The sequence below is a fragment of the Sus scrofa genome, chromosome 7, assembly GCF_054392235.1.
Source record: "Sus scrofa isolate SSC_HxYL_T2T_F1_AM1 chromosome 7, Sscrofa_HxYL_maternal_Yorkshire_Landrace_v2.0, whole genome shotgun sequence".
In the NCBI taxonomy this organism is placed as follows: domain Eukaryota; kingdom Metazoa; phylum Chordata; class Mammalia; order Artiodactyla; family Suidae; genus Sus; species Sus scrofa.
Window position 1 is genome coordinate 38496574 of NC_139389.1, and position 8713 is coordinate 38505286.

Below are 8713 nucleotides of genomic sequence, written 5' to 3' on the forward strand. Positions count from 1 at the left end.
CACAAGCTCCAGACTAAAAATCCTCCTCTGAGACCTCTGCTGATTTGCATAAACGGATACATTTGCATGTAAATACAGGTTGTTATTCGATGAAGATATGTTTGAACTTAATATCCTAGCACACGTGGTTTGCAGCATCCCCCCCCCCCGCCGCCGCCCGCGCCCCTTTCCCGAAGCCCCGGTACCTATCAGTACCACGATTGGTGCTCTGCCACAATTCCTTCTTTAGTGCTCCTCGCTCCTGTCCCTGTGTCCCCAGCCCCTGTTAGTATCACTTCTGAGCTCCCCCTCCCCAAGCCGTCCACTTGTCTGTTTGAGTTGATGCAGCCTGGAAAAAAACTTGTTTTACCAAGCTTGCTCTTATACAGTTCCAGCTGCATCCTGATTTTTCTTTTCTTAAACAAACAAACCCCAAAAACTCTACCTTCCGGATTTTCCTTGAGGAAAGCCTCATCCTCCTTTTGCGTCTTTACTGTCCTGTCTTTAGACAGGACCATCCCATGCACACAGCGCTTGGCTTCCCCCAGATCTCTTCCTTCTCTCCACCCGTCTACTTTGTATGTTTCCAGGAGACTCCTGCCCTGAGTCAGGGAGTGAATTCAGAACCAAATACAATGTTAGAAGTGACAAGGGCTTTAATGGAAGTGTTAAAGAATACTAGGCGTTTGGAGAAAGAAATAGTCCTTCTAGCTGTTGAGATTGGGGGAATGGGGAAGATCAGGGATTGCTTCTGAAGGAGATGGCATTTGTGCTGGGCCTTGAGGATGGTTAAGCTTTGAAAGTGGGCTTGGGAGAGGGACTTTGAGCAGCAAGAGCCAGGCTTGGGGCACGACTGGGAGAGAGAGGAAGTGGGGGGACAGAGATCAGTGGGTGGTTTTAGCAGGGAATAGCTCTGAACTGTCTGAAGTCCTTAAGGGTAAAGACCTATGAATGGGAACACCTGGGGACACAGGGATGTGTGATGCCTGCTTGAGGGGAGTTGGGGGGTTGGAAAATGAGGCACTCAAGACCCCCTCCCACGGCATTCTCCACCCACCAGTACCTCTCCCTGTACCACTCTCACCATTTGCAGTATTTGTAATGTACACTGAATCTGTTTTACTTTAACCTTTGTATTCTGTTGCTTTTGCTGCAAGAATGTTGCCTAGAGCCTGAAATGTACAGGAGAGCTGTTTCTCAAGGCTCTAACCTTTAAAGGTATAGCACCACTTTCCCACTCGTATGGAGATTAAAAAGTTGCAGAACAGAGAGTTGTCTTGGAGGTTTATGGGAACATTGTGAGCAGACACTTGTGGACATCTGTAAGAACAAAAGATTCTGGCACCAAGAAGTTTGCAGCACCCAACCACATCCCTTCCTGTTTCAGTACAAAAGAAGCCAGAATTCTAACTTGGGGAAGGTTGTTCTTTGGGACACTAGTCCGCCATCTTCTCAGTCTGCTGGCTTTCAGAGTAAAGTGGCTGGTCTTTGCCCCAGCAACTCATGTTTTGATTTATTGGCTGGTTGTGCAAGAGCAGTACCAGCTTGGACTTTATTTATTTATTTATTTTATTTCAGACGTGGGCAGGCCTGTTCTAGGGCTGCATCCATGGCATGTGGAGGTTCCCAGGCTAGGGGTTTAATCGGAGCTGCAGCCCCCAGCCTGCACCACAGCCACAGCAACGCCAGATCCGAGCTGCATCTGCGACCCACACCACAGCTCACGGCAATGCCGGATCCTTTAACCCACTGAGCAAGGCCAGGGATCCAACCCGCAACCTCATGGTTCCTAGTCGAATTCATTAACCACTGCACCACGACGGGAACTCCTCAATAACATATCTATAACCACACAGTTTTGATGATACCCAAAGGGCAAGAATTTATTTGCTATCAATATCAAGCACCAGGCACCTAGGGCTGACTGTGGTGGGTGCCCTGAGGCCTTCTCATTCTGCCTGAGGCCACACCACAGCTGTGGCTTGGAAGAGCACCTGGCTGGTCGCCAGCTGTGCTGGGAGGGTTTTCACCCCACTGAGGAACAAGCACAGTGAGAGTTTGAGAACTGCTGGAGCAGGGGAAGCCACAACCAGGGTCTCCTTTTCTTTCTTTTTTTTTTTTTTGCTTTTTAGGGCCGCACATGGGGCATATAGAAGTTCCCAGGCTAGAGATCGAATTGGAGTGGCAGCTGCCGGCCACAGCCACAGCCACAGCCACAGCCACATAGGATCCAAGCCACGTCCGAGACCTACACCACAGCTTGTGGCAACGCCGGAGCTTTAACCCACTGGGCAAGGCCAGGAATCAAACCTGCATCCTCATGGGTACTAGGTGGGTTTGTTACCGCTGCGCCACAATGGGAACTCCCAGGGTCTCCTTCTAAGGCTCTCCTTCCCCAGCACAGCCTTTTCCTGATCAACCTACATACCTCCCTTCCCCCCCACTACAGACTTGCATGGCTTGGTGGTCCAAGAGTGAGGTTTTGGAAGCTGATAGAGCTGGGTTGGCAGATGAACTTGCTCATTCATACATTCATTCATCTAAGACTATCTGTAGACTTTGTGCCCCTCCCCCCACAAAAATGTGAAGCTCCTCATTAACACATTATTAAAGATTTCGAGATAACAACAGCAGGGCATTAACCCAGGTGGGTGGGTGGGCGGTGGCTTCAGATCACACTCCCATGAAGCCAGCCCTGAGCTCCTCGAATGTGTTGGACAAAACAGATGAGGCCCTGATCCCATGGGTTTTACATTTAAGTGGGAGGAGAGGACAACCAAGTAAACATCGATAACAATAATAATACTAGTGCTTTCTATCTATTCTATCACCTCATAAATGAACAAGATCATTTCAGACGTGGGAAGTGCCCAAGGAGGGATCAGGGTACTGTGTCCACAGTGATGGGGTGGGGGGTGGAGTTTGGGTGACCTGGAGGGGCTTGTGTTTTCCAGAGACCTGGGTCACTCAAGGGCAAAAGCGACTTCCAAGGGCCTTCGGGGCAGCCTTCGGGTGGGTGGAGGGGCTATGAAATCACACTCTACCTTAAGAGGAGGATGATAATGATAAATGAGCACGTACTGAGTATTTGCTGTGCGCCCAGCCCTGTTCTAAATGCCTTCGTCTTGACTCATTTAGTCCTCACAGTGGCTCTCAGAGTCAAGTACCTCTACTGCCCCATTCGACAGAGGTGGAAACTGAGGCCCAGAAATGGCAAGACGGGCCAAGGTCCTCGGCGGGTATGTGGCAGAGACTGGACTTGAACCCTGGCTGACTGATTCCACTCGCACCTCCATCAGATGTCTCTCCAGGCCTCCTTGCAGCATTTTGTCATGAGCTGTGCGTGGCATAGTTCCCACGGGGTTCTTGGGCCTCTCCGGCCTTGTTTCACCTTTTCACCCCGCCCCCATCCATGCCTGTGGGTGGCTGGATCCAGAGTCTGGACTCACTGGCTTGTCCGTCACCCGGCGCCATTCTGGGCACATTAATAGGCACTGCCTGGAACGTGGCTTGGCAGTGCCAGTCCCTCAGGGAGTTGATGACCATTTTAACACCCACCTGCTGGCTGTCACTCATCCCACACTGAATGCAGCCTCCCCAGGCTCCTTGAAAACCCCCAGCAGGGCTGGGCCTCCCAATCTATTTAGAATGGGTATTTGGGCTTTATGGAGCCCTGCTGGCTCTTTATAGAAACGAGGCACCATCGGGGGAGGAGGGAGGGAGGGACCTCAGCTTCGGTTTTTCAAGTTATAATGATCCCAGTAATTGAGACACTGAATTGCACATTTAAATCGCTGGAAAGTAAAAATATCGTTTTGTAATGCTGGTGTTAATAATGTAAACATTAAAAACGAATTAAATACTTAGCTGTATTGTGGGGCACGATTGCCTGATTTTTCTTCTCTCGGTGTATTCAACTGGGGGAAGTGGTTGGCTGCAGCACCCAGAGCACCCAGCTCGGTTACCCTGAAGAGCGGGCCTGGACTCGTGCCAGAGGACCTTGTCCCTTGATGGCCCTGTATAAAGGTCAGCCGTAAGGGTCACGGTGGCAGCACATTGCTGCTTTTTCCTGCAGGTGAGCTTTTTTTTCAAGATACGTTAGCGTTTGAGGTGTCCTGGGCTGGGCTCTTAAATGGCAGCCTCAGAGACCCTAACCCCTCCTGCCATCGGCCTCAGGGACCTGCCATCCCACCTTCGCTCTGCTCTCCAGTCAGTGTCATCTCAGAGAGGCCTTCCCTGACTCCATCTAGAGCAGCAGCCTCGTCACTTTTGGTCCCCCTTTGCCTCAAAGCACAGTCGCTAATGGACCGCAGGCCCTGTGAACAGCATTCTCTCACCTAAGGGATCCGAAGACAAAGGGCATCGGCCCAGCCGTCCACATCTGGTGGCTTGAGGTCCAGAGGAGAAAGGTGAAGGGCAGGGCAGGGGCAGGTTGGTTTCTGGATTTCTGTCTTTGATGAGCTCTAAAACTTGCTGATCCATCTGGGGGCAGCTGAGTGACAGAGGAGGGGCTGTGAGCAATGCAGGGTGGCGAGGACCCAGCCCGGGTGCCAGTCAGCTTGCCTGGCTGCCACCCCACCTGGTGATGTCCCAGAAGTGCTTTTCTCTCTCCCTCCGCCCCCGCTCCCTCCCCTCGAATCCTTGGCACTCAGGCTTTCATTTCAGTTCTTTCCCTCATCTTCTGTTTTATGTGTTTGGCCACGGAGGATGCAGATTTAAATCAAAAGTCAGAAGTTTAGATCATTTTGAAGAGCCACTGATGAGTGGTCCTGTCTCGCTGTTTGTTTTATCGGGCTGCTCTCTGCCCTCACCCGCGTGGTCTGAAAGGCTCTGTGGGGCTGGGAAGAGTGATGGGGCTGCCAGGGTGCTGCCCAGAGGCCAGGGCTTCCTGATGACATTGCATTATGGAAAAGCTGTAATAAGACTCTGCTTTCTAGCTTCCTCTTCAATCACACAGGGGACACCAGAGGGACAGAGGTGGGGCCTGCTGACTGTCTCCCAGGCTGCCCTTGTCCCCGAACTCCTGACCAGCAGGGAGGCCAGGAGTGGTGGTGCCCACATCACCTGTCTTGAAGACCAAGTCATGGTCCCCATAGGACAGAGAAGGAAACTGAGGCCGGGGAGACGCTTAGCAAATCTGGGCATACTCACTGCATGAGAACTCGGCTGGGGGAAGAATCTGGGTCAGAGTCCACAGCTCTGGCACTGCCAGTCCCCTGCCGTCCCCTCACGGCCCCCTCCCCCACTTGTTCTTTTTGTCTTTCTCGCTCCTTAAATCAGGTCTCCATCTGATGTGAGGATTATGAAAAAAGATGTTATGATAGAGAGAGGCTAGGTTTTCACCCAACCCTCTTCCTCTTTCTTTCTTTCTTTTTTTTTTCTTTTTTTGGTCTTTTTGTCTTTTAGGGCCACAGCTGCAGCATATGGAGGTTCCCAGGCTAGGGTTCCAATTGGAACTGTAGCCACTGGCCTTCGCCAGAGCCACAGCAACGCAGGCTCTGAGCCGCGTCTGCGACCTACACCACAGCTCATGGCAACGCTGGATCCTTAACCCACTGAGCGAGGCCAGGGATAGAAACCACGTCCTCATGGATGCTAGTAGTTTTGCTAAGCACTGAGCCATGATGGGAACTTCTAACCCTCTTCCTCTTTCTTTCATCTTTTTTTTTTTTTTTTTTTTCAGTCTTTTTAAGGCTGCAGCCACGGCATATGGAGGTTCCCAGGCTAGGGGCTGAGTGGGAACTTCAGCTGCCGGGCTACACCACAGCCATAGCAACACCGGATCCTTAACCCACAAGCGAGGCCAGGGATCAAACCTGCACCCTCATAGATACTAGTCAGATTCGTTTCCACTGAGCCATGATAAAACTCCCTCTTCCTCTTTCTGCACACATAGCTGAACTGTATTTCAGCCCTGGCATCTGAAAAGGGTCACAGGTTCTTGCCCAGGAATGGGAGTGTGCCTTCTTGGCAAGGTCTGGATTTTAGGACCATAGTTGAAGATGATGGTGTCACAGGAATGGAGGAGCCTGGGTCCCTGGATGGCTGTGTGGAGCCGAGGCTCTCTGCCACCCAAAGGGGACTGGAAAATTAAACTACTGATATGTGGGGATTGTTTGCAAACAGCCCACACTGCTTAACACCTATGTGTTGTGTTTCTCACTTCAAAAAAGAAGAGTGGATTTCCTGTCGTGGGTCAGCGGTAAGGAGCCGGACTAGTATCCATGAGGATGCGGGTCTGATCCCTGGCCTCAATCAGTGGGTTAAGGATCTGGCGTTGCTGTGAGCTGTGGTGTAGGATCTGGCATTTCTGTGGCTGTGGTGTAGGCTGGCAGCTGTAGCTATGATTCTGCCCCTAGCATGGGAGCCTCGATATGTCTTGGCTGTGGTCCTAAAAAGACAAAAAAAAAAAAAAAAAAAAAAAAAAAAAAAAAAAAAGAAGAAGAAGAAGGTGAAAGCTCTCCATCTGGATGAGTGAGGCCAGCAAGAGGCTCCAGGCAGGAGCAAGGAGAGGTGGAAAGTTCAGAGGCCCTTTCTAAGTTCTCACACTCTGGGCTTTCTCCGTGTCCATGTAAATCTCCCTTGGCCCAGCACACTGTCCTCCTGTGGCCAACAGAGCGCTTGCTGTGCCCTGAGCAGAAAGCTTGACCCTAGTTCCTGAGGTTGCTGAACCTTTCCAGGAATACCTGCCCTTGTTATCACCTTTCAGACCCACCTCCCTTTCAAGGCACAGCTCACCCCACGTGGCGTGAGTCCCCACGACCTCTGATCTCCTATGTAGCGCTCTGCATGGCTGTGCAAACAGCGCTGCCCCCTGGTGAAGACCCAGCATGAGTTCATACGGGGCCTTTACTCCCTCCCTGAGTCTAAGGGTCTCAGGGTGACACCACGATCCTCCCACTTCCCTCAGTACCACACTGCACATGCTAGGCTCTCGGAAAATATCTGTTGGATGGAGGGATGGAAGGAAGGAAGAGCGGATTAATGAACCACAAATGAATGAATGAGCTCCTGGGCCAGATGACCAAGGATCTCCACCGCTGGGGCTCTCTCTTTTTCTCTTCTCTTCATTTCTACTCCCAGCCACTAAAGCCCCCTCTGAATGGGTTGGTCCTTCCAGGACTCGTAGGCCTGCCGGACCTCTTGCTGCTGCTGCTAGGCCCCACCAGGGCTGCCACCTCGTCTCACTCCTCTCAGCTTGCAGGGACCCCATGCAGGCTTACCTCTTCCAGTACTTGCCCAGACAGCTCTGCTCTCAACAGCCCATTCAGCCTTGTCATGGGACTGATCCTCTGTGCCCCGCAGATGAATCCGTTGCATCGCCCCGTGCTGGCCTGTTGTGTTGTTCATGCCTCCTCAGCTAGAGTTTGAGCTCCCAAGAGCTGGGTCTCCCATAGCCAAGGGGTGAGCAGGGGGGCCTCTGTGCGGGGCCAGATGCACTGGCTGACTCAGCTCCTCCCCTCTGTAAGGAAACGGAGATTGGGAAGCAAAGACAGACACACCCACCGCCTTCTCTCCTCTCCCTCTGCCCAGATCAGCAGTAATTGGGTGGATTCCTTCAGCCAAGTTGCTGAATCTGCAAAGGCTTGCACGAGGTTCCAGGCCACTGTTACTCTTCTGAGTCCAGTGGTCAGGTAAGAACAGTCTAAAACAGTAGCCAACCTTGTCCCTGGCAGCCAGCTGCCCCTTTGTGGATGACATCTTCAGGGGGAGCTGGGAATGGGGGCTGGTGTGCAGATGAGGAGGAAGGTCCTCTGTGAAGGGCACCGTGGCATAAAGGGGCAGCCCAGAGGCAGGTGTCACAGGGCAGGACGATGGAGCTCACGGCAGAAGCCAGCGCAGCACAGTTGGCAGTGGAGGTGGGTGGCTGGACCGGGAAGCCTTCGTGTCTGGCTGGCATTCCCACCTCATACTCAAGCAGGTCCCACAGCACCGGAGCCTGAGAGTGGGGACAGGAATCAGAGGCGAAGCCAGGAGCTTTGGCCTTGGATGACGTGGTACCAGGTTTTCCAGCAAGGAGGTGGCCCAGGAAAGGCAGTACTTAGGGCTCTACTTTGTCAGCAAATACTTCTTTCTGGCTGATTTCTTTTTGCCATCCAGGAGGCTTTGACGCAGTTTTCCCACCACGGATGCAGAGCATGCAAATCAATCACATCTTTATCTTGGCTAAACATCATTAGGCAAGTTAACTTGCTTTGAAATCCATATAACATATCCTAAAATTAAACAAAAAATTTTTTGTAATCATCCAGGCCATGCTTTGTTTCTATTGGTGTGGATTTTGGAAAGTCGATGATAATTAGCTATGAGAATACAAATATTATTTCTCTTCTTCTTTTTTTTTTTCTTTTTGCTGAGCCTGAGGCATGCAGAAGTCCCCAGGCCAGGGATCAAACCCCAGCCACAACAGTGACCCAAATCTCAGCCGTGACAATGCTGGGTTCTTAACCTGCTAAGCCACCAGGAACCCCTCAAACATTATTTCATTTGCATTGTATAAGGACCACTTACTTCTCAGGTCTGGTGCCTGCCTTGTGATACATGCAGACGCTTTATTAGCTACTATTCCCCCCTCCCCCCGGCTTCCCCAAAAGATTGCAGGAAACCAGTGAACTGTTCTTGCTGTTAAACCCTAGTTACCCATAAATTGGAAATACCATACAGTGCAATGATCAGAATGAACAAACAGAAAGGGTAATAAGGCACGCCAAATAATCACTGGTGACCTCAGCAA